The sequence below is a fragment of the Mixophyes fleayi genome, chromosome 4 (genome assembly GCF_038048845.1).
Source record: "Mixophyes fleayi isolate aMixFle1 chromosome 4, aMixFle1.hap1, whole genome shotgun sequence".
NCBI classification, from domain to species: Eukaryota; Metazoa; Chordata; class Amphibia; order Anura; family Limnodynastidae; genus Mixophyes; species Mixophyes fleayi.
Window position 1 is genome coordinate 84,335,523 of NC_134405.1, and position 25,895 is coordinate 84,361,417.

The 25,895-nt window shown below is 42.4% G+C and overlaps 1 long non-coding RNA gene across 3 annotated transcripts; it reads left to right on the forward strand.

Moving 5' to 3' along the window:
- The first annotated feature begins 169 nt into the window (after positions 1–169).
- LOC142149903 (uncharacterized) lies at positions 170–25,327 on the forward strand. Of its 3 annotated transcripts, none has more exons than XR_012690915.1 (4): positions 170–225; positions 827–929; positions 21,300–21,634; positions 25,003–25,327. It is a non-coding gene; the product is annotated as an uncharacterized LOC142149903 (long non-coding RNA). The 3 variants fall into 3 exon arrangements; XR_012690914.1 differs by having other exon boundaries at positions 218–322; XR_012690913.1 differs by lacking the exon at positions 170–225 and having other exon boundaries at positions 525–929.
- The last annotated feature ends 568 nt before the right edge of the window (positions 25,328–25,895 follow it).

A 25,895-nucleotide genomic window follows, 5' to 3' on the forward strand; every position in this document is an offset into this window, starting at 1 on the left:
TAAATTTACTTTGTTATCCTTACTATATATATAGAAAAAATAATCAAACTCAGCAGGGTTATTTTGTGGTTCTCTGCAGTCTCCGTTTTCACAATTCAACTAACGCGCAAATAAATGGTATATTCCGTTGCCTTGGCTACGCGGCCCATTGGTTGATTCGCCGGCTCAGTTATAGGTCATCTGCAGTTCTGCACAGTTGTGTTGTGGGAGCCCCTAGAGCCCACGGTGAGGGTGACGGAGGTGGTGTTATATACATAGTGCTCGCCTATGTTACATGTACTCAGACTGACATTACGTACTGGGGGCGCTGATTCTCACTGAGGTGCAGTGAGAACACGTTTTATACTGATCTGTACGTTTCCCACTCCCCATATTCACGTAATCCCTACTCACTGTCCTAGGACTATACCACCTCATAAGCAGTTTGTAGACTACGATCAATCATCAGTTTAGATTTTATTATTATAGATATAGTTTTCATCAATTTAGATTTCATAATTTACCATAAACCAGCATTATAACACGGTTTCATGGGTTAAAGCAAGAACATCGTATAATAATACTGCACTCTATCGTCATATATTACACAAATAGGGCGCTCAACACGTGTCCACTGAAAATGGTCCTAATGTTATTTCTGAGTATTATATATACACTCTCTCAAAGGCTATTAACAGCTTTATAACAATACATAATTTACAAAAGTAATCCTTGCATTGTGGGGATTCCTCCCCTGGGTCCCTCTTGTTCTGTAGAGATTGGACCTGTAATGAAATCAGAGTGTTGTACTGAAGCAATGTAATGGTAAAAAGATTTCTCAAAACAGATCCCTGCTGCTGCTAATTCACAAATCAGACCCTCTATTGTGGTCCATCAGCACAGAGAAGGGGAGACAAAATGAGGGCTCCCACAATTCAGGTAAGGGGCTGGTAGGTTGCATTTTAAAAAAATATTCTTAAAAATGTGGCTTTAATATTGAAATTTCATGTCTAAGACATCTATATATACATGTGAACATTATATGTGGCTGCTGTAGTCTGACATAAATCAATGTTTTAATTCACATTGTTTGGTAGCTTGCATGGTGCAGATATTACTGTGGCTCTGATTTCTTCCCACAGGTAGGTTAATGGCATTCGGAGTCCAGTTATACCCCATTCATACTGCACCAAAAACCCGTGTTTTTGCAGAGCCACGCTGAAAAACCCGGGTCTTGGTGCAGTATGAATAGTCCAACCACAAAATCCCGGGTCTAAAATCCCGGGACTTAGACCCGGGATTTTGCGAGGGGTAATTCCCGGGTTGGACCCCGCTCACCTGCAGTATGAATCGTGCAACCCATGTAATTCCGGGGTCTCACCATTCATACTGTAAAAAAAAAAAATGGGAAAGTAAAAAAAAAAGATTTTAATTACTAAAAAATATAATTTGTAATAGACTAGAAATTACGTCATTTTAGTACCCAGAGGTCCCCCTGACAGCCGGCAACGCGCCGGAGACACCGCTGGCTGAAAATAAGTTAAGTAAACCTTTGTTTTGTATTTTTTATTAATTAAAAAAAAAAAATTCACTTTTTTTTTCTAAAACCCGGGTCGGGCAGCTGCAGTATGAACCCGCCCGACCCGGGAATCTTCTTATCTATACTGCCCTGTGCCCCGGGATATTGCCGGGGCGGCAGTATGAAAGTGGTATTAGTGATGGCTGCATTTTAGATCAGCTTTGTGTCCTACTCTCATAAACATCTCGCATACATACAACAGTTACAAATTTGTGAAGGCAGTGGGAAATCACATGAAAGTGTCTGTTACCACAACAAGGACAGGGTTGTTTAAAGTGTCTTCTGGAATATTATCTTAGTTCAGCTGCTGCACCCAGTAAGGGAGTATTTTTGGCTGGGTACACACTACAGTGTTTTCAGCCGTTTATCGGGCCAATCAAACGATAAACAGCCGTTCATCTCGATATCGCATTAGTGTGAACGATTATCATTCCAAAGCACACTATATCGTTTCATTTGATTTTTAAACTGGACTAAAAATCTCGATCAACGATGGAACAATGTTGTTCCAATTCTGCAGTGTGTATGCACTCACGACCGGCAGTGTAGGCAGAGTTTACAGAGTCACAATCTTTTCAGCCAATGGTTATGACAGATGAAGAACACAGATATAAAGATAAATCTTGTAAAAATGTGTTTAATGTATAGACATGAATCAGCAAGCTGATCGGGATTTTTTTTGGGGTAGTCGTTGGTAAAATCGATAAGGAGAAGTTTTGTATAGTGTGTACCCAGACTTAATTCTCATGATTAAGATAAACCATAACTGAACCTAAACTGAGCAGTATTTTAGGAAAAACAAATGGAAAGTTTATTTGAGGTTAAGGTTACACTTTAACACAAAGCGTCTGTAAAATTGTTTCCGCCTCTCCACATATTGCAGCAACAACAGTCTGATGATTAACCTCAGCCCTTCAAATGAGCCACTTTGAAAAAATTGTATGTGGGTGTAGACCTTATTATTTGCACAACCATCAAATTGGTGCCATTGTACAAAATTAAATGTCTGCATATTTTGCTGTTGGTAAAAAACCCCTACAGTATTTTTCAAACAGCAGCATAATCTGAACACCTTGCTGTGCCATCCAGTCAGCGTTATTGGTAATCGTTTTATACATTTAAAGTTTTAGACCTACATAACTGATCACTATAGGCTGAGGCAGGGGCAAATATATTGGGAACTGCAGGGTTCTGGGATATGAAAACCCTGCAGTTATGCTATTTGGGGGGTTGGGAATTTGTTTTGTAAAATAAATGTAAAATAAATTAGGTGTGTCCTTTTTTAACATTGTGCTGTAAACATGCTGCAATTCTTCTACTTGCAGAGATTTATAGATCATTTTTGAGTTCTGTTCTCCAATACTAAGTTACTTGTAAGCTCAACACTGACAGTTCCCAAGAGGTCACGTGTGCTTTGCTTGACACCTTCCATTTGCACTGCTATATTCCTCATAAAACCATTTTATTGTTATCTCCCTTTTTCGTTCCAGGCTTCCTAGATGTTAGGTGAAAATGTGTGAGTCCTGAGGAGCTCAGGAGGTGAGAACACACGCTCTCATGTCTTTTCACCTCCCTACGAGTGAAGAGGTTGATTTTTTTTCTTTCTTCATGAAAGATGTTAACTTGATACTTGAACAGACTTTCTGATGTGAAGTCAAACTTAGCTTTATGTACTTTGTATTTATCAAACAGCTGGTATATCTCCTAGGGTCATGTCACATGGGTGTTTTGCCGCTGGGGATATATAGCCTAAATATGCACATTGCTGCCCTTAGCATTTTTGCAGGGAAGCTTGTTTTTCACATCCTGGTTCCTCTGTTAGGAGAATACGTTAATGGAATGGAACATGTCACAAGTATAAGGGATTTCAGTACCTATGTTTACTGAGTGACATCCGCTGGCAATTCTGTCCCCCACAAAATGGCTCCTGCAGCATGATCACTGTCACATGCAGTATGAAAAACACAATGTGACAGCTTTTAAAACCAGTGATCACTTTGTTAGGTCTCATACACATTGGTGTTAATTTTATGCATTTAACGTGTACTTAAAGCTGCACTACCACCAATGGAAAGTATTTTACTAATATGTTCCTCCCCCTATCCAGAGTCCCAGGAGCTGCTAATGCAACTGTTTTTCCCGGGGCTCTTCCCGCCCAAGCAGAAAACCAGGTGTGTGAGTGGGAGAACCATTTACAAACCACAATCCCACTCACAACAACCATCCACTGTCATTTTAAATTTGTGAACTGAATTGATTTTCTGGTTTTGTATTAATGAAAAACGACTGCATGTATCAGTCCCTGGGGCTCTGACTAAGAGGCGGGACATGTATTTAAAATGTTTTCTGTATGGTAGTGCATCGTTAAAGCCTATTAAATGCATTTTGACACTTTCTGACAAGCTTTACTTGGCTTCATATCAATTACAACATTGCCTGCAGCATTCAGACGTTTTAAAACTTCGTAAAGTTGTATAGTAACGCTCATTAAGAAAATTGTACATTGTTCTTCAGGGAAGCTTTGAGATGCACTAATGAATGGGTTTCTAAGGCACTGTGTGCACTTAGCCAATGGTCTAGTGCGGGCCCTTTCTTTTACACAGTTTGGACATGATGGTGTGAAGCTGGTGCTTCTCTGCTCTGAGTCTGGGACCAGAAAGCGGCAGCACCAAAGATCACCTAATCTGATGGTCTAGTTAGGGCCACAGCAGCAATTTATGAAGGACCCTGGGTGTTAGGCTTGTGCTCCTCTGGTCCCTAGCCTGAGGATCTGGAGATCGGCAGCTTTCAAGGTCCTCTGAGCTGCTCCTGAAGGGTTCTAATGTACCTAGAAGGAGAGTTGATTCCAGGAAGGCTCAGGGACCAAGCACCATAGCCAGTGCCGTAACTTAACATTTTAATGCCCTGAGTGAGACAGGGCACCGGCGCCCCCATCTAAGTTGGAGTGGAATTTGACAAGTGGGTGTGGCCAACCTAATGTGTGGGTGTTGGCTAGCACTTTACTGAAAGGAGGGGAGGAGGAGTAATTTACATGGGGGACTCCAGACTTCCTCCGCCGGCTGATGACAATCACAAAGGAGACCAGGTAATATGCACCTAGATCTCTTTATATAACAACGTGAGAGCATAGGGCACAGGCAGGATGATCCCTATTTTCTGAACATGATGTTCTGCAGCAGAATATGGTATTTAAATCCATCGCAGAAGCCTCACTTTGCATTTGAGGGGGGAGTAACTTACAAGAGCTTGGTGCTTCTGCCCTTAAGTTCCGCAGTGGAACGCATGTGCGTTCCACTGACAGGAAGTTCGGCATTTGGACGTTCCAAATGCCGAACTTCCTGTCAGTGACATGCGTTCCACTGCGGAACTTAAGGGCAGAAGCACCAAGCTCTTGTAAGTGTCACTCACCGGACCGTGAGTGCCTCTTCTCGGACATTTAGGAACCGTGGCCGTCCACCATCCTGAGGGTCTGCGCATGCGCAGCCCTTTTCTATACTTCAGTGTATACCCCTTTAACTTAATTGGCAGATCAGGCAACCTCCCTATATTAAGCACCTGTGGTCACTACCACGTTGCCTGATCTTGGAGTCTCATTCCTCATGAGTCTCTGAAGGTGTTCCTGTATTACTTGTGTATTCAGTGCTGCTGATTCCTGTGGTTTCCTAACCACTACTACTACTGTGGTTCCATACCACTTCTACCATCAACTGTATCATCATGACTGTTTGCTGATTCCTATCCGCTGCCTCCGTGCACTACAGTCTTCTACACCACTTCATCGTTATTTTATATCTAAGTGACTGTTTACTCATTGCTATCCGCTGCCTCCGTGCACTCCAGCTTATACCTCACTCACCTGCTTCTCATCAAGTCTGTTTGCTGATTTCTATCCGCTGCCTCCGTGCACTACAGTCTCCTGCTTGCAACTCGCCTGTGTTCAACATCGTGACTGCCAGCTGACTACTATCCGCTGCCTCTGTGCACTACAGTCTCCTGCTTGCAACTCGCCTGTGTTCAACATCGTGACTGCCAGCTGACTACTATCCGCTGCCTCTGTGCACTACAGTCTCCTGCTTGCAACTCGCCTGTGTTCAGCATCGTGACTGCCAGCTGACTACTATCCGCTGCCTCGGTGCACTACAGTCTCCTGCTTGCAACTCGCCTGTGTTCAACATCGTGACTGCCAGCTGATTACTATCCGCTGCCTCCGTGCACTACACTCTCATCTCATCTTTGCTGTGTCTTCCTCGAGACTGCCGCTTTTCATTACCATCTGCTACACTTCGTGATCTACAGCTCCTGCCCTGCGCTGCACTCCTGTTTCCCATCGCTGTTGGTTCCTGTGGTTGCTACTGGTTACCTCCGTGTGCCGCTGAGTCCTGCCGCTGTGGTCAGCGCTATCGTCCATCTCCTGCTGATCCACTCTCCACGCCTTCACGTGTTCCACTGGCCTCTACCCTCCTGTCAGCATTGGATTTGTATCTCTTCTACTACCCTCTGCTGGATCATCTCCATTCTCCTGGGTTTCCTATGAGTCCAGTTCCACGTGTTGCTGATTCCTGTGGATTCGTGCCCCTGTCGGTCTACTCTCCTGTGCGCTGCACCTGCTAGACCGCTGCTTCTCCTATCCAGGGACTTCCTATCCAGTCGGTCTCCAGCCGCTCAGGTACCGCTGCAATCCCATCTGACTGCTACTACTGAACCACGGTATGCATACTTCTCATTGACTGTGCTGTGTATTGCATATCTTGCTGGACTGTGTTTGGTTCTCTCTGGAGTCTGCTATCCGCTGAGTCTATTGTCATCATTGACTGTGTCATCATTGTGCTGGACTACTTCAAGAGACTTTCTAGATTGCAGACCTGATCAGTCATTTACATATATATATACCTATATTGTGCATATTACTGTGGATCGTGTATAAGGTGCCTGTGTATATCCTGTGTTGCAGTCTTCCCCCGTGCACCTCCTCACATATATATGCAGTGGTACAACTTGCTGATGTCAGACCACTGATCCCTGTTTCCGGTATCACCTGTTCCATTATCCTCTCACATAGCAGTGGTACAACTTGCTACCGCAGACCACTGACTACCTGGATACCTCCACTTGGATTCCATTCCTTCACTCAGACAGCGGTACAACTTGCTACCCGCAGACCGCTGACTCTCATCACCTCCTTGTCTCTGTTGGACATTCCTCCTCACTATAGCAGTGGTACAACTTGCTATCGCAGACCACTGACTACCTACACGTGTCCTTGTCCATACAGTTCCTTGTGTATCATTACCTCATTATTACCAGTGTTGCTAGTCATAGACTTTCCTGAGCATCTCATCGGTCATCATTTCATGTTCCGTGATCACCCAGCTACCAGAGTACCCTATTACCATCTACATTGCTCTGGTAAGCCTACCATCTGGTGATCCCTGGGTAAAGACTCCTAGTGCCCGTGACAGTAAGATCAGGCCATGACAGACCCAGATGTGGAACCTACCGCCAAAGAGATGCTGCAACATCTGGTTAGCCGTGTGGAGCAACAGGATGCCCGCCAACAGCTGTTACTTCAGTGTTATCAGTCATTAACCTCCCAAGGAACATCTGGACAGACTGTGACAGCTACTACTGAAGCTCCTGTGCTTTCCTCCGTTTCCCCATTGCCATCCCAGGTGTCTATAGCTTCCACGCTTCACCTGCCTACTCCGTCAAAGTACGATGGAGACCCCAAAACTTGTAGGGGTTTCCTTAACCAATGTTCAGTCCATTTTGAGCTCCAACCTCAAAATTTTTCTACCCATCGTTCCAGAGTGGCCTATCTTATCTCTTTGTTTTCCGGACAAGCCCTGGCTTGGGCCTCCCCTCTGTGGGAGAGGAACGATCCAATATTACAAGATAGTGCCAAATTCATTTCTACATTCCGAAGTGTGTTCGATGAACCAGGTCGTGTGACCTCCGCTGCTTCCAGCATCCTCCGTCTGCGACAAGGATCTCATACTGTAGGCCAGTACGTCATTCAATTTAGGATCTTAGCCTCTGAACTTCAGTGGAACACTGAAGCCCTAGTTGCCGCCTTCTGGCAGGGGCTTTCCGATAAAATTAAAGATGCACTGACTACCCAAGAGCTTCCTTCGTCACTTGAAGATTTGATCTCTCTATGCCATCGTGTTGATATGAGATTTCGTGAAAGAGAGGCTGAGAAAACGACTTCTGCTAAAGCACCTTTTCGCTCTAACCCTCAATTTCGTCCAGTGTCACCCGCTGTGATTCCCATGGAGATTGGACGTTCCAAGTTATCTTCTGAGGAGAGGAAACGAAGAGTCAAGAATAGACTCTGTATCTATTGTGCTGATTCCACTCATGTCCTCAGCTCCTGCCCTAAGAGATCGGGAAATGCCAGGCCCTAACTAGTTCTGGAGAGGTAAAGTTAGGGTCCCTGGAGTCCTCTCCATCGTCTATGAAATCTAAAGTCTGCGCTTTTGATGTGACTATTTCCTTTGCTACCAAGACCTTTGAGTCACAGGCATTGATTGATTCCGGAGCAGCAGGAAATTTTATTTCCAAATCGTTAGTTAATCAATGGTCTCTACCAATGATTACCTTAAAAACTCCCATTACTGTGACGGCTATCGATGGATCACGTCTCATCAACGGTCTCATCACCCAGAGTACGTCTCCAGTAACCCTTCAGATTGGTGCTCTGCATCATGAAGAGATATCGTTTTTAATTCTTCCTGTTACGACAAGTCCGATTGTCCTAGGCCTTCCATGGCTTCAGTGTCACTCTCCCCAGATTGACTGGCGCACCCCTCAAGTCACGTCTTGGGGCCCTGAATGTCACCATCATTGCCTTTCCCAAGTCATTCCTCTCAAGGTACAGCAAGCTTCCATTTCAGCTATTTCACCGGGACTCCCTCCTCAATATGCTTCATTTACCGATGTTTTTGATAAAGCTCAGTCTGAACGTCTTCCTCCTCATCGTTCTTGGGATTGTCCGATTGATCTTCTTCCTGGCAAGACTCCTCCCAGAGGCCGGGTCTATCCACTCTCGTTACCTGAAACTCAAGCTACATCTGAATATATACGGGAGAACCTCCAGCGTGGGTTCATTCGACCTTCCACCTCGCCCGCTGGAGCTGGGTTCTTCTTTGTCAAAAAGAAGGATGGATCATTACGCCCTTGTATAGATTTTCGTGGACTCAATGCCATTACTATCAAGAACCGGTATCCCATTCCGTTGATCACTGAGCTATTTGACCGCATCAAGGGAGCCCGTATTTTTACTAAGTTGGATCTTCGTGGTGCTTACAATTTAATCAGAATTCGTTCCGGTGACGAATGGAAGACGGCGTTTAACACCAGAGACGGGCATTACGAATATCTGGTAATGCCTTTCGGGCTATGTAATGCCCCCGCTGTTTTTCAGGGCTTCATTAATGAGATTTTTCGGGACTTATTATATGTATGTGTCGTCGTCTACCTGGACGACATATTGATTTTTTCACAGGACCTGCCTTCTCACCACCAACATGTGGCAGAAGTCCTCTCCAGGCTACGGAAAAATTCATTGTTCTGTAAATTAGAAAAATGTTCATTCGAATTACCCCAGATTCCATTCTTGGGGTATATTGTTTCCGGAGTTGGTCTGAAGATGGATCCTGACAAAGTAAATGCTGTACTACATTGGCCCCAGCCAACTACTCTTCGTGCCATCCAGCGTTTTTTAGGTTTTGCCAATTACTATAGACGCTTCATTCAAGATTTTTCTTCCATTGCATCTCCTATTGTGGCCCTGACTCGTAAAGGGGCTAATCCTAAGCAATGGTCTACTGAGGCTATTCAAGCCTTTCAAACATTAAAAGAGTCCTTCTCTTCGGCTCCAATCCTTCGTCAGCCTGATGTGACACTCCCTTTTTTCCTAGAAGTAGATGCCTCTAATGTGGGCTTAGGAGCTATTCTCTCCCAACGCTCGGAACAGCAAAAATTCCACCCTTGTGCCTTCTATTCTCGGGGTCTCCTACCCGCAGAGAAGAATTATACCATCGGAGACAAGGAATTACTGGCTATCAAAGCCGCATTAGAGGAATGGAGATACTTGTTGGAGGGAGCTCGCCATCCGGTGACGATCTTCACGGATCATAAGAACTTGTCATATCTCCAGTCTGCCCAATGCTTGAACCCTCGTCAAGCAAGATGGTCTCTTTTCTTTTCCCGTTTTGAATTAATAATTACCTTCAAACCAGCTGCCAAGAACAAAAAAGCTGATGCCTTATCTAGAGCCTTTGCTACGTCCTCTGATATAGAAGAGGTTCCCAACCATACCATTCTAGACCCCAAATGTATCTCACTGGCTGCTTCATCCACCAAAACGCTACCATTTGGGAAGACCCTCGTGCCTTCTACTCTAAGGAGGAAAATCCTTTCGTGGTTCCATGCCTCTCGTTTTTCTGGACACGCCGGTGAACACAAGACTTTTGAGATCCTCTCTCGAAGTTACTGGTGGCCTTCAATGAGGAGAGACGTCAAAGAGTTCATTGCTTCCTGTGAATTATGTTCGCAATTCAAATCCTCCCGCAGAACCCCAGCAGGGTTGCTGCGACCACTACCCATTCCGTCCAAACCATGGACCCATATTAGTATGGATTTCGTTACTGACTTACCACCTAGTAAGAACCATAACACTATTTGGGTGGTAGTGGACAGATTTTCGAAGATGGCTCATTTCATCCCTCTGTCTGGTTTGCCTTCCTCATCTATCCTGGCTGAACATTTCATTAAAGAGATCTTCCGTATCCATGGATGTCCATCTGAGATTGTGTCTGATAGAGGAGTACAATTCGTGTCCAGATTCTGGCGAGCCCTTTGTAAAACCTTGGGCATACGATTAGCACTCTCATCTTCTTACCATCCACAATCCAATGGACAAACCGAACGTGTCAATCAAGATCTTGAGACTTTTATAAGGATATTTTCATCAGCCAATCAAGACAACTGGGTAGAGTTACTCCCTTGGGCTGAGTTCGCCCATAACAACATGTACCATGAGTCATCATCCAAAACTCCATTCTTTGTGGTCTACGGTCACCATCCGTCTTTTCCGGAATTTCCTGCCCTCCCGCCCACCCAAGTTCCTGCGGTGGAGACTGTTTGTCAGACCTTTAAAAATATCTGGTCTCAGGTTAGAACCTGTTTAAAGAAGACATCTGTCAAATATAAATCTTTCGCTGATAAGAAGAGGCGGGCTATTCCACCACTAAAAATTGGAGATCGTGTCTGGTTATCCACAAAAAATATTCGTTTGAAGGTTCCATCCATGAAATTCGCCCCTCGTTTTATTGGTCCATATAGGATCATTCAAGTTATCAATCCAGTATGTGTGAAACTCCTTCTTCCTAAGAGTCTTCGGATTTCTAATGCCTTCCATGTATCTTTGCTCAAACCTCTTATTATCAACCGTTTTTCAAGTCCTCCCTCAGCTCCGCAGCCAGTTCAAGTCCATCAGGAGGAGGATTTTGAGATTACCGAGGTACTAGATGCAAAAATTTCGCGAGGAGTCCTCCACTTCCTCGTTCATTGGAAGGGCTTTGGTCCTGAGGAGCGCTCTTGGATCAAAGCTGAAGATCTTAATGCTCCTGCCCTTTTGAAGAAGTTTTACTCCAAAAATCCGGACAAGCCCGGTTCCAGGCGTTCTGTGCCCACCTTTAAAAGGGGGGGTACTGTCACTCACCGGACCGTGAGTGCCTCTTCTCGGACATTTAGGAACCGTGGCCGTCCACCATCCTGAGGGTCTGCGCATGCGCAGCCCTTTTCTATACTTCAGTGTATACCCCTTTAACTTAATTGGCAGATCAGGCAACCTCCCTATATTAAGCACCTGTGGTCACTACCACGTTGCCTGATCTTGGAGTCTCATTCCTCATGAGTCTCTGAAGGTGTTCCTGTATTACTTGTGTATTCAGTGCTGCTGATTCCTGTGGTTTCCTAACCACTACTACTACTGTGGTTCCATACCACTTCTACCATCAACTGTATCATCATGACTGTTTGCTGATTCCTATCCGCTGCCTCCGTGCACTACAGTCTTCTACACCACTTCATCGTTATTTTATATCTAAGTGACTGTTTACTCATTGCTATCCGCTGCCTCCGTGCACTCCAGCTTATACCTCACTCACCTGCTTCTCATCAAGTCTGTTTGCTGATTTCTATCCGCTGCCTCCGTGCACTACAGTCTCCTGCTTGCAACTCGCCTGTGTTCAACATCGTGACTGCCAGCTGACTACTATCCGCTGCCTCTGTGCACTACAGTCTCCTGCTTGCAACTCGCCTGTGTTCAACATCGTGACTGCCAGCTGACTACTATCCGCTGCCTCTGTGCACTACAGTCTCCTGCTTGCAACTCGCCTGTGTTCAGCATCGTGACTGCCAGCTGACTACTATCCGCTGCCTCGGTGCACTACAGTCTCCTGCTTGCAACTCGCCTGTGTTCAACATCGTGACTGCCAGCTGATTACTATCCGCTGCCTCCGTGCACTACACTCTCATCTCATCTTTGCTGTGTCTTCCTCGAGACTGCCGCTTTTCATTACCATCTGCTACACTTCGTGATCTACAGCTCCTGCCCTGCGCTGCACTCCTGTTTCCCATCGCTGTTGGTTCCTGTGGTTGCTACTGGTTACCTCCGTGTGCCGCTGAGTCCTGCCGCTGTGGTCAGCGCTATCGTCCATCTCCTGCTGATCCACTCTCCACGCCTTCACGTGTTCCACTGGCCTCTACCCTCCTGTCAGCATTGGATTTGTATCTCTTCTACTACCCTCTGCTGGATCATCTCCATTCTCCTGGGTTTCCTATGAGTCCAGTTCCACGTGTTGCTGATTCCTGTGGATTCGTGCCCCTGTCGGTCTACTCTCCTGTGCGCTGCACCTGCTAGACCGCTGCTTCTCCTATCCAGGGACTTCCTATCCAGTCGGTCTCCAGCCGCTCAGGTACCGCTGCAATCCCATCTGACTGCTACTACTGAACCACGGTATGCATACTTCTCATTGACTGTGCTGTGTATTGCATATCTTGCTGGACTGTGTTTGGTTCTCTCTGGAGTCTGCTATCCGCTGAGTCTATTGTCATCATTGACTGTGTCATCATTGTGCTGGACTACTTCAAGAGACTTTCTAGATTGCAGACCTGATCAGTCATTTACATATATATATACCTATATTGTGCATATTACTGTGGATCGTGTATAAGGTGCCTGTGTATATCCTGTGTTGCAGTCTTCCCCCGTGCACCTCCTCACATATATATGCAGTGGTACAACTTGCTGATGTCAGACCACTGATCCCTGTTTCCGGTATCACCTGTTCCATTATCCTCTCACATAGCAGTGGTACAACTTGCTACCGCAGACCACTGACTACCTGGATACCTCCACTTGGATTCCATTCCTTCACTCAGACAGCGGTACAACTTGCTACCCGCAGACCGCTGACTCTCATCACCTCCTTGTCTCTGTTGGACATTCCTCCTCACTATAGCAGTGGTACAACTTGCTATCGCAGACCACTGACTACCTACACGTGTCCTTGTCCATACAGTTCCTTGTGTATCATTACCTCATTATTACCAGTGTTGCTAGTCATAGACTTTCCTGAGCATCTCATCGGTCATCATTTCATGTTCCGTGATCACCCAGCTACCAGAGTACCCTATTACCATCTACATTGCTCTGGTAAGCCTACCATCTGGTGATCCCTGGGTAAAGACTCCTAGTGCCCGTGACAGTAAGTTACTCCCCCCTCAAATGCAAAGTGAGGCTTCTGCGATGGATTGAAGGTATGGAGGCAGGTAGCGGGCGGCTGCTGCGCCCCCTTGGCCTTGCGCCTTGGGCGACGGACCCGCCCGCACCACCCTCGTTACGGCCCTGACCACAGCAGAGCTTAATGAGGGTTAGTACCATGGAATATGTGTATACATTTGCCACAGTTTTTATAAAAGCTAGTAAACATAATAACTATTGGATCCTATTTGTTCCAGTGATGACCACTCTCCCTTCAGTGCTGTTACTGTGAAAAACAGATTAATTCATCCCCTGGCTGTGCAGCATTGAGCTCACTGCTTCTAAATCAGCACTCTGCCACCTACCCAGCAATCCTGATCTACAGTAAGAATTCAGCCAGAGCAACCATCAAATAGGTGATGCAGCAGCTACATATTGTCCAAGCAGTGTGAGTGGTTTCGGGCACTGGTGTAGTAGCCTAGTGGTGACAATGATTGCCCTCCTACAACTGGAAACACCACATTGATGTGCAGTTAACAAAGCTGATAAGTGGCTGGCACCAATTGAAGTATTCATTGAAGACTAGTAGCTAAAACCAGCCAAAACCCCAGAATTATGGTGGAGCTGGGTTTTATCTACATATGCCCCCCAGCCTAGCCCGCCCCTGTCCATAGACACACATGTGTAGAATTATTAATTTGTTTATCATGCAGATTGCAGGAGAAGCTGTGATGAATATAGTGTTTAATTGGAAAACCCCTTTAACAGAACCCCAAGCTCCATACCATAAACACATCATTCTCAGCTTTCAGCCTTGTAAAGTATATTAGTTACATAAACATTAAAAAAAGTGCATATTCTATTCATAGAGCTAAGGGTTCTGTATTCTGTAACATTGGTGGAGAATGGTTGTGTTTCCATTAAGGAACATGTCCACCTGGCAGAAATTTCTCCCAGGCGTGCTTAAAACCATGTTTATAGTCTGTGATCAGTTCCCGGTAATATTTTAACTGGGCTGTCCTTCCAACGGTTATTTAGTGAAGTGCAAAAATGCATGAATGCGTTTGCATCCCTAGCATTGCAACATGGTTTGTCCAGGAGCAAGTTTTTTTTTGCATTGCCCCTACTTCTATACTTCGACGCCCGAAATGTCTTGCTGCTTACAGTAGAGATCAGTACCCTGCCCTGATTCACTTAGCTCTCAATCAGGCAGGGGGATGATCTATTACTCCTCCATTATTGTCAGGGTGGCTCACCACTCTTCTATCCTTCCATTACCATCCTTTCCTCTGCTCCTCTTGTGGGCCAGCTTCTCCTTCCATTCCACATATAGGGCGAGGGATGGCTTGCCCTGCTTGCAGAGACTGTTTATCATTCATGCTCGGTATATCAGGTAATTGTGGTGGTGGGATATTAATGTAATGTGTAGAGATATTAACATAGTGGGTTGTTATTGTAATGTGAGGGTTGGTGGGGTGTATTAATGTAATGTGAGAGCTAGTGGGGGTAATTAATGTAATGCGGGGGCTATTTGTGTTATGTGGGATTATAAGGGCTTTGTCAGGGATCGCTGCCTCTACCAGCTCCCTGATTTAATATCTTATCATATAATCAAATAGTCCAACAATATATCACCTCTATTTTGTCAGGAAACCTCCCCTAACTGCCTCTACCTGTCACAAACCACACTCTACGCACTCGTGACTTACAAACTTACTGTAAGGGAACACGCAGGTTTCCAGTCTCAATCTCACTCACCTATCCCTTAAGCTACATCTCTAACTGGTCCCTGCCCAACACAGGCACCGGCTTCCACACCTCTCACACACTTAGATTCTGCCACCATCTACACATAAGGCCTGTAGAATGCCTAGGACTTATTACCCTATGGCGCACACTCTGTGCTCTGATAGAGACAATAGTTAACACTTCCCACACTGGTTAACAAAGCTGATTAATCAACCTCTTTTTAACAGGCAGTGAATTCGTTTTGAGCAATAATGACAGCACTTATTAAATGTTAGATTTAATATACAAAAAAGTACAATGCGTACAGGTTATAAAAATAATTAATAAAAGGTGACATAATATACGGCAAAACAGATTAAAAAATAAAAAGAACAGTTTCAGAATATAAACTTACATACAAGTTGTATAATCTGCGCCAAGGGAAATTGGCTTCAAAGATGGACAGCTTATCAATATTGATTGCTTTTCCAAAAGTCTGACAATTTCTTGTAAGTGATTTCATCTTTTTAAAGACACTTTTTCCACCATCCCCCTCCTTCTGGGATGGGCTCTCAATGGAGAGCCTGTGACACAGTTTTACAATTTACATCTTCCTGTTTAATACCCAATGCTAGAATGTAACATCATTTTCCTGCGGAGTGTCTCACAGACATTATTAATAAATCCAATACAAATTTACCAATTTATAGATTCCAAACAGAAATAGGTCCAGTGGATTAGGTGAGCTGATACTAATTTCCTCTCATTCCCAGAGTGACATACAGCTTTTTGACATGTGGGTTACTCCTCATCATACTATTTATGAATATGTGGTTGATCACAAATTATATTGACTGTAAGTTGTATTTTGGAAATGGAATTTTATTGGCCATCATGTGGTCTTGTTGTGTAAGACCACATGCTGAACAGTTCCTAAAAGTCTCTCCAGTTGCCAAAAAACATTCCTATGCCTGAACATAGCTCTCCCTAGGGAGCATTTGAAGCTGCTCAGTTTCCTATAAGGTGGCAATGTTATCTGGTAATTCTGGGGTCTTCAGAGGCACCAAATAAGCACAGGCCAGTACTTCTGGCCTCACATTTTACACATTGAGTTAGGTCATTAACCTTTTGAGAGCAGAGCTCTGCTTTGAAGTCATTTTCCTTATACCCTAATTTACAGAGAAACGCCAATTATATATGGATTCATTTTTGATATACAATGTTTGCAATGCAGTTATGATTATGCTTTATTCTCCACAGTTATGTTATTTGTTAATTCTTATTACTGTAATTCCTCCCTGTTCATTATAGGCTTTTATTTATTTTTTTAAAAACAATGTTTTATATTGAAATCACAGTGTGTGCAAACAATAGAAATAAACAGAACAAGATGTTCAACAGAACTATTCTTGCACACTAGCTCCATAAAATGTAAGTTTTCGGCAGATCATGGGAGGAAACTGAAGCCCCCAATGGCAGCCCAGGTGAACACTTCACGCAGTTAGTGCCCTAGTCGGATTAGAACCCAAGGCCCCAGGGCTTTGAGACACTCCCTTCATTAATCTCAGCTTTTTTTATTTTAAATACTTTCTAGTCTACTATTTCGAATCAAAGCAGTAAAATAGAAAGTATAGTTTGATTCTAAAATACTGCTTATTTCAGCCTTATTGAAAATAAAGGATGATTCCCCATTACCGGTACCTCCAGATCACTAACAAAAATAAAGAAGTTATCCTGCGACAAACCACCAATTGGGGGATGCTCCCATAAATGTGCCCCCTTCAGCCCATGAAGAATCTCTTTTTTTCAATGCGGGTGTGATACAAGGTATATGAATGCTCTCACCCACATTCAACCAGAAACACCCCAAACTGCCTAGCTCCCCCCAATAGGAGATGCTGACATCTTGAGACCAAATGAACTCCCCATAAAAATAAGAAGATACAAAAATAAAACGGGTACACAATGTCACAAAACACCATGGGCCTAACTCATCGAGGAATGCAAAACAAACTTATTGGGGTATATTCAATTCTTTTGAATTCCTGCGGCGTTAAAACTATTACCGTTATTACGTTACATTACGTTATTGGATTTCAGCTCGCGGCTCCCTGAGCGAGAAAACTACCGTAATAACGGTATTTACGCGCACTATTACCGTAATAACGGTGATAGTGCGCGCGCCGCAAGATTTTTGGCGTTTTCGCTAACAATTGAATATGCCCCATTGTGTGTTTTGTTTTTAAAACGCACATAATCGGGCATACGCGCCTTTGTATGCAAGAAGGAGTCTGCTCTGGTCCAACTGACAATACACTGCATGATACGTCCAATACCTATGTGGAATATCAAGTTACAAAAGAATGCACAGAAAGAAAAAAAAGTTTTTTTATTCATTGTACCCCTCCCACCATAAAATATATTTATTAGGATGTTATTGATGTCTACTCTAGAGAAATTAAATTTTTACAGCTGCTCCTGATTGCAGACACATGTTCTAGCTTGAATACACAGCCACCATCACTAGTAATCAGTACTAACACCAGACCTGTAACTGGTGCAAGTGATACGACTGAAAGTCACATACTTTACAGATGCCCAAAGCTTGAATTGGACACTACTGCGTTGCTTACTGTACATTTACTACGTGCATACACCCAGTCTGTTCCGCCAGTGAAATCCTAGGCTGTAGTAAGGGCTCTTTGTGCTCAAAGATAAATTGAACGAGTGGTGAGGGGCTCCAAATTGTAAATTATTTTTTGGAACAACAGATATAAATTTGTCATTCAGGAGTACAATACACTTCAACCAAATTTGGACACAATCTTGAATAACTTATTCTAAAATGGTTTCAATTCTAGTTTTCAATTGGATAAAAAGTACAATTGCTACTATTTTGCCCTTTTTCAAGAAGCAGATGAAGGACAGATTTGAGGGTTCCCAGGTGAAAAGTCTCAGATTTACCTTATGAAGTACAGTAGTGTTTCCTAAACCCAGTCCTCAGGACCCCTAACAGTGCAGATTTCCCAAGTGACCCGTGATATAGTTATACCACCTGTGGATCTTTCAAAATGTGTCAGTCAGTAATGATTACACCTGTGCTCTAGCAAAGAAATATGGAAAACCTGCACTGTTAGGGGTACATGAGGACTGGGTTTAGGAAACAACTCAGTCGGGACAGATTAAAACACAGAATTTAATATCAGACAAGAACTTGCAGTTCTATAAAGCCTACAAAAAGAATCATCTGAAGCTTTACAAAGTCTAACATTTAGCCCATTTAACCAGAATAAATCTATATATCGACAGAAGAATGAACATTTTGATAAAATTATGTCCCAGTTAGGATGCAAACAAATTAATAGAAGTAAATTCAAATTTTACAACCATGGGAACAATTCAGGCAGACTTCTCTCCAATTTACTTTGAGGCGATAGATCTAATATCAACATGTCAACACTAGAAAACCAGCATGGACTCAGAAGGCTATTTAGCTAATCATAGTGGAAAGGAAATCACAAAAATTCTAAGGGAATTTTATGAACAACTGTATAGCCAAAGTCCACTAAACATTAACTCAAAACAAGTCTGTTGGGATGGAGTCAGCCTACACCAGGTCAGTAAATGGAGAATGGAGATGCTGTTAGTGCCAGTAACAGTAGAGGAAATTCTTATCACAATACAACATTTAAAATCTTTCAAATCACCGGGTTCCAGATGGCATAAGCAGAGAATTTTACGAAATTCTCAAAGCACAAATAGCGGACACATTAGAAGATTTCTACAACACTATATTACAAGAAGGCGTACTTCCTATACTTTTCAATAATGCAGTTATTAAAGTTCTCTCCAAACCAGGAAGAGATCTGATAAACCCAGTCTCATAGCACCAAATATCACTATTAGATGTGGATTATAAACTATATACTAAAATTTTAGCTGAAAGATTAAAATCTATTGGCTCTACAATTATAGACAGAGATCAAACTTCATTTTTCTGGGACAGACAATCAGTGACAAATGTAAGAAATTTAGTAACAATAACCCAAGCACTAATTATCTCTGGGACCAAGTACCCGAACCTGGTGATCTCACTTGATGTCAAAAAGATGCAGAAAGAAATAAGTAATAATGTCACTGTATAGGACATTGGTACGGCCTCATCTACAATATTGTGTTCAGTTCTGGAGGCCATATCTCCATAAGGATATAAATACATTAGAGACTGTACAAAGAAGGACAACTAAGATGGTGCATGGTCTACAGGCCAAAACTTACCCAGAAATACTAAAAGATCTTAATATGTATAGTTTGGAGCAGACAAGGGAAAGTGGGGACATGATAGAAGCTTTCAAATATATGAAGGATTTTAACAAGGTCCAAGAGGGAAACATTCTTCAAAGGAAGAGAAGTATTAGAACACGAGGACATGCACTAACACTGGGGCAAAGTAGGTTCAGAGGAAATTTGAGGAAAAATTACCTACCAGAAAGAGTAGTGGATAAGTGAAATAGCCTCCCCTTTAGAAGTGGTAGAGGCTAATTCAATAGAGCAATTTAAACATGTTTGGGATAGATATAAGGATATCCTTACAAAGAACTAGGGATCAAATAGGGTTTGAGGTTACCATAGGTTAAAAAATAGAGTGGTTCTTATCTGCCGTCAAAGTCTATGTTTCTATGTCAAATTGGGGCTATATGGAGAATCCTTACAAGAACGTACATAAACGACCATTATGAAAATATTTGAATCGACCACTTGGGGGTAAATGTATCATACCCCCAAGGGAAGTTTCCCTTTACAAGGCAGCGCCGCTTTAAATTTAAGCTGCGAAGACGCCAATCTCCCGCGAGTTGCACAAACCGGGGTATGATACATTTACCCCCTGGTATCTACTTAGGAAATTATAGACCTAGTCCTGTGTCTTTAGCTTAAACTCACTTTTTTCTTCATAATATTTATCTGTTTGCCTTGCACCCTCCCCCCCCCCTCCTCCACCTGCGCCTTCTCTGTCCAGGCTGCACATTAACATTAACTCCATTATATTCTGTTTGCATCTAAATGGTTCCAAGAGTTAAACATGATGTTTTGGGTTTTTTTCTTCTATATTTGGTGGATATTTTTAATATTCCTTCTCCTGTATTGCAGATTATTATTATCTGTGTTTTGGTGTTACACAATGTTTTTTGTAATATGGAGAATAAGTTAAAAAAGGCAGAAAAAAACACTGTGCTCCTATTGTTTTAATGACTTTTATAGTAAAATGTTTACGTTTGTTGTGCATTTAACCAAAACCTAGGAAATTATATTGTATGAGGAGAATAGTGAATGACTATAAGATTTCTTAAAGTAATAAAGTGTTGAACGAAATGAGTTTTAAAATTCTAAATAAATGGACTCATACATCTCTTGATGCCAAGGAGCATAAGGGAGAGTGAAGAGTATATAATGAGTACTATAAGACTTTCATCCTGTAACTTGGTGTTTGGGGGAGAGCCCAGAATACCACTCATTTGTACATTGTCTTTTTCTGCAGATGGGATGGATGAGGCATAATCAATAAGTGTCCTGATTGAGAGACATACCAACATCTGCTTACCAGCTGGCTAAAGTGCAGCCATAACAAGAAAAAAGTGGATCTGACCGCCACTCACAAACTTGTGGCCAAGTCACCATGTTGTGTTATTCCTCCCGGGACTACATGGGCAGCACAGGGCTGACTAGTGGTTAAATGTTTTAGAAGTAGATAATACATTGTCCGGTTGTCTGTGTACAATACAATTGGACCTTCCTTCTCCATTCTACCTCTACAGAAAATCCAGTGTTATTAATACACCTCATTATTACTAATATACCCCAATATTACCAATAGTACCTGTAAAAGGATTTCTATGTTGATTATGGAGTCTTAATCTCCTTAATAGTCTGGCAAATGTATGGAAGACCATTTAATACCGTAATATTTGACTATTACCATCAACCAACTCCTGGCAAAGGTAGATTTGATTTAACCTAAGAAATATAATTCTTATTTTCCCTTAAATTCACAGGATCAATATTCATATATGTTATGACTTACCTGTCTTGCTGCTCCATCCGTATGCCGCACTTCCGGGTTCAGCGGTCACGTGACCGCAACCCGGAGGTGGGGATTTTGAATCCCCGTCAGTATTTAAATCCTAGAGCAACACTTACCTGTTCCTGGCTCCTGTTTCTTCCTTTGTGAATCCTTGTGTCTTCCAGCCTCCTGTGGATTTCTGTGTACCGACCCAGCTTGCTGACAACTCCTTCTCTGTGACCCTGTGTACCGACCCGGCTTGCTGACCACTCCTCTATTCTGGTGACCCGTGTACCGACCCGGCCTGATTGACTCCGAGATTGCCTTCTGATTCTGCCTGCTTCTCCTTCCTGTGTACCGACCCGACTTGTTTACTACGCATCTCCTGCTCCTACTCCGCTGCACTACATCTTGGGGCGAACCTGAGGACCGCCAACTGCGATTCCTGGTAGAGAAGCACATCCCACCTTGCAGCGGTTCTTGGTGAACATCGGGGAGATTGTTAGACTCCGCACCTCAGGTAAGCCAGCGCTAATCAAGATTAGTAGTATTATCTAGTAATCTGTTACAATATAATAGCTTATGCTCATATCTTCAAGAAAAACTACGCACAAAATATAGTTTCATTTAAAACGTGTGTTTTTTATTGTTAACATTCTAATTGTAAAACCTATGTATACATTATAAAACACAGTGTTACAATATTATAGATTTTGGTGCCAGACATTACATGTATTGCCTATAATATAAATATACAAGTCATTATGTGTTTGTTTTGACTAACTATTGTCTAAAGGTGTGTGTGTTTTAAGCTATACCTATAGTGCCAGGTGTGTGAATGCATTGTGCATGTGCAGAGGGAGGAGGGGGAAGACCAAACTGACCTGGGGGGAGGGAGACCACACAGACACACTCCATTTATCTCACATATCTTATTCAAAGTCCAACAGTCATATTCACTATCCACATTCCCTTCATATGAAAGCCTCTAGATGGCAGCCATTCTACAGGCCCGCCGCATACCAGATCCATCCTCTCCATTGACTGAACTCGGCTCATGGCGTTTCAACCACCTTATTTCAGAGATTCAGAGCCACAAACTACCCTTTAAAGCAACAGTCCAACAAAACATTATATTTAACAATCTGACCACTTCCTGAACCATCCAATCACCCTCCATGCATCCAAATCCCATCCTCCTCAGAGACTCAGAGCCACAAACCACCAATGCTTCCATGACCAAAACGTAACAAACACAGAATCATGTATAAGACAAATGCCGCCATTTAAACCAACAATCCATCCCAAGCACAACAGGAATTCGAAGAATTATACAGCATTACAAGAGTCAACACATTGTCAGACATCTTAATAACACGTGTTTGTGATGGCCTTATTTACTGCCAAATGCAACTTTCATAGCAACAGGGCCCAGCTCTTATTAGACTACACAATCACATACAAATCAGACTAGCACCATACCTTTACCTATGTTATATCTACACAGCATTGCAACATTACTACAAGGCATGCAGTGAACACTATCCATAACAAACCAAGGTCTAACTTTTAAAACCAACAAAATCTCAAAATAACTCTTGCACTAAATTTAGGCAATTCTGTTCACATTTACCACTGAACCTTCAAATAAACTTCCATATTACTAACACCAAATGATCATTCATTCATTTACTCATTTACTATACCACATATGCGTCCAGATTCGACCATCTTCCATTCAACAACACAATATAACATTTATAACATTTATGTATCCAGACTCCCTCACCTTTCATTCATGCCATTCAAAAACTCTAACATATATCCTGCTAGTCTGGGTCCAAGGCCCTCGGGTTCCTATTAGCCAGGGCCTGTGGAGGCCATGAGGTAACTTACTTGCCTGCATGTCCAGCTAGAAGCCATGGCTGCATGTCTCATTAGTCTTGAGCAGGCACACAAGGAGACCCTTCTTTCTTGTGTTAAGTGGAAACCTCCTCTTGTGGGCAGAGACTACCTTCCACAGGAACCACTCACAGCATTCATATGCTAATTACTGACTAATTGAAGAGTGGTTTTTCAAGTATTCAAAAGCCATGATTCCAGTGAGGGAAGGGAGAGCTTTTTGCCTAGGTCACCTAATTCAATTGTGGCTGAATCTGTTCATATATTGTGCAAATATATATATATATATATATATATATATATATATATATATATATATATATATATATATATATATATATATATATATTATAAAATGAGACATAAATAATAGATTATTTATGTACTCTTCATCAGTACCAACACACCCCAATATTACCAACACATCCCGATATTTCCAATACATGCCAATGTTACAAATACATCCTAATACATCCCACTATTACCAATACATCCCAAAAGTGCCAATACACCTCAAAATTACCAATACATCCCAATAGTACCAATACATCCCAATAGTACCAATGCATCCCAATATTACCAATACATCTCAATATTACCAATACATCCTAATAGTACCAAAACATCATAATAGTACCAATGCACCCCGATATTACCAGTACATCCTAATAGTACCAAAACATCCCAATAGTACCAATACACCCCAATATTACCAATAAATCCCAATATTACCAACACATCCCAATAGTACAAATACACCCTGATATTACCAATAAATTCCAATATTACCAACACACCCCAATAGTACAAATACACCCTGATATTACCAAAACATCCCAATAGTACCAAAACATCCCAATAGTACCAAAACATCCCAATAGTACCAATACACCCCAATATTACCGAAACATCCCAATAGTACCAATACACCTCAATAGTACCAATACACCTCAATAGTACCAATACACTTCAATAGTACCAATACACCTCAATAGTACCAATACACTTCAATAGTACCAATACACTCCAATATTACCAATAAACCCTAATAGTACCAATGCACCTCAATATTACCAATTTATCCCAATATTACCAAAACATCCTAATAGTACCAATACCACAATATTACCAATGCATCCTAATATTATGAAAACATCCCAATAGTACCAATACACCCCAATATTAGCAATACATCCCAATGTTACTAAAATTTCCAAATAGTACCAATACAACTTCTCCGACATGGAGCGGTAGGGAACAGCTCTGAGTTTACGGACATCATACATCTATTTCTGTGCATTGGCATCCGATTATATAGGTATGTACAGGGCTTGCTGTGCCAAGATGTGGTGTTGTGGCAGAACTAATGCGCATGCAGACTGCGCAAGGACGGCCAAAACTATCAGACGGCCATCCCTGCTTCATAGAGGAACAGCAGGGACGGTGCCTGATAGTAAACCACGCACATGCATCCGGCTGTCCACATGATGTAAAAGAAAACATTTGTCATCAGACCAGGCCATCCTCTTCCATTGCTCCATGGTCCAGTTCTAGTGCACACGTGCCCATTGTAGGTGATTTCGGAAGTAGATAGGGGTCAGCATGGGCACTCTGACCAGTCTGTGGCTATGAGACAACATAGTACAGAGCATTGCAAATTGGGGGGGAATTTTGATACAAACACAGACATGCAACCCAAAGTAAATGTGCGCCTGCCCGACAGGACTTTAATTCCCACCATAGAGTTTGCTATGTTTGTATATTTACAATATACACATTACACAGCTGATATTAACATTATCATTCCAGTATTTAGGTAAAAATGTATAGAATTTTTTTTTTTATTGTTATTATTGCAGTACCGTGTCAGCCAGAAAAATCTATGTGATGTTAAATACTTTTGTGTCAAAAAAAGACAAAAGTATTATAGGAGTGATACCTTTATTGGCTAACCAACATTTTTTTTTTTATTATATTTGCTTCCAGAGCACAGAGGCCCCTTCATCAGGCAAGTAGGTAACAGAGATCTGCTGCAGAGTCTCAAATGGCAGTGAATAATGGTATACAAGTGTGCACTGAGTTAACTGTGCAGGGTTTTGTGCTAATTAGTTAAGTTTAACTTTGAAAACCAACAACCGCCCCTTACAGGATTTTCATGGTAAATGATTCGTACAGTAGAGGAATAATGCGACAAACATATTACTATTGTAAAGACAAAAATACATAAAAAAAATCCCCCAAAAACATAACAAACCTGACAACCCCCCCCCCAAAGAAAACAATAAAAAGTGTGTGATTTTTAATAACAAAATCCATATTGTTACTTTGTTGTTTTTTTAAAATATTAAGGGGAAAAATGACAGGTTGTCAGCTTTTTAGTTATTACAGGGTTTCTGTGTCATTCATAAACAAGACAGTACGTCCCAGAAGCCTCGGTGCTTAATGTTTGGTCCTACCAGGCAAACAATCGGTTGCCTAGTAACAGACCGCCACAGACCAATCCCTGGTTCACCCTGACATTCCACAGTGAAAGACTGAAACAAGCTTTATTGTGGAGATGACATGCCAGCAACATGTGCTAATTACACTGCCCTGACTCCTCTGCCAGGACTCCTACTCAATCACATCCACCTTTCTGCAATGCTTGTATTAGACCTATATGAAAGCCTCATATAAGACACGTTCTTTACCCCCTGTGCAGCTGCTTGAAGTTTGCAACCAAGATAAGGTGAGGACAGGTGGAATTGTGCTATTATTTCTCACTATATGCAGTGCTCATTTCAGCAGTATCCCATAACTATTATTTATATATATTTACTTAGCCTATATGATTTGCATTTTTATCTTTTAGTAAATATAGCACAGTTTAATAAAAATGC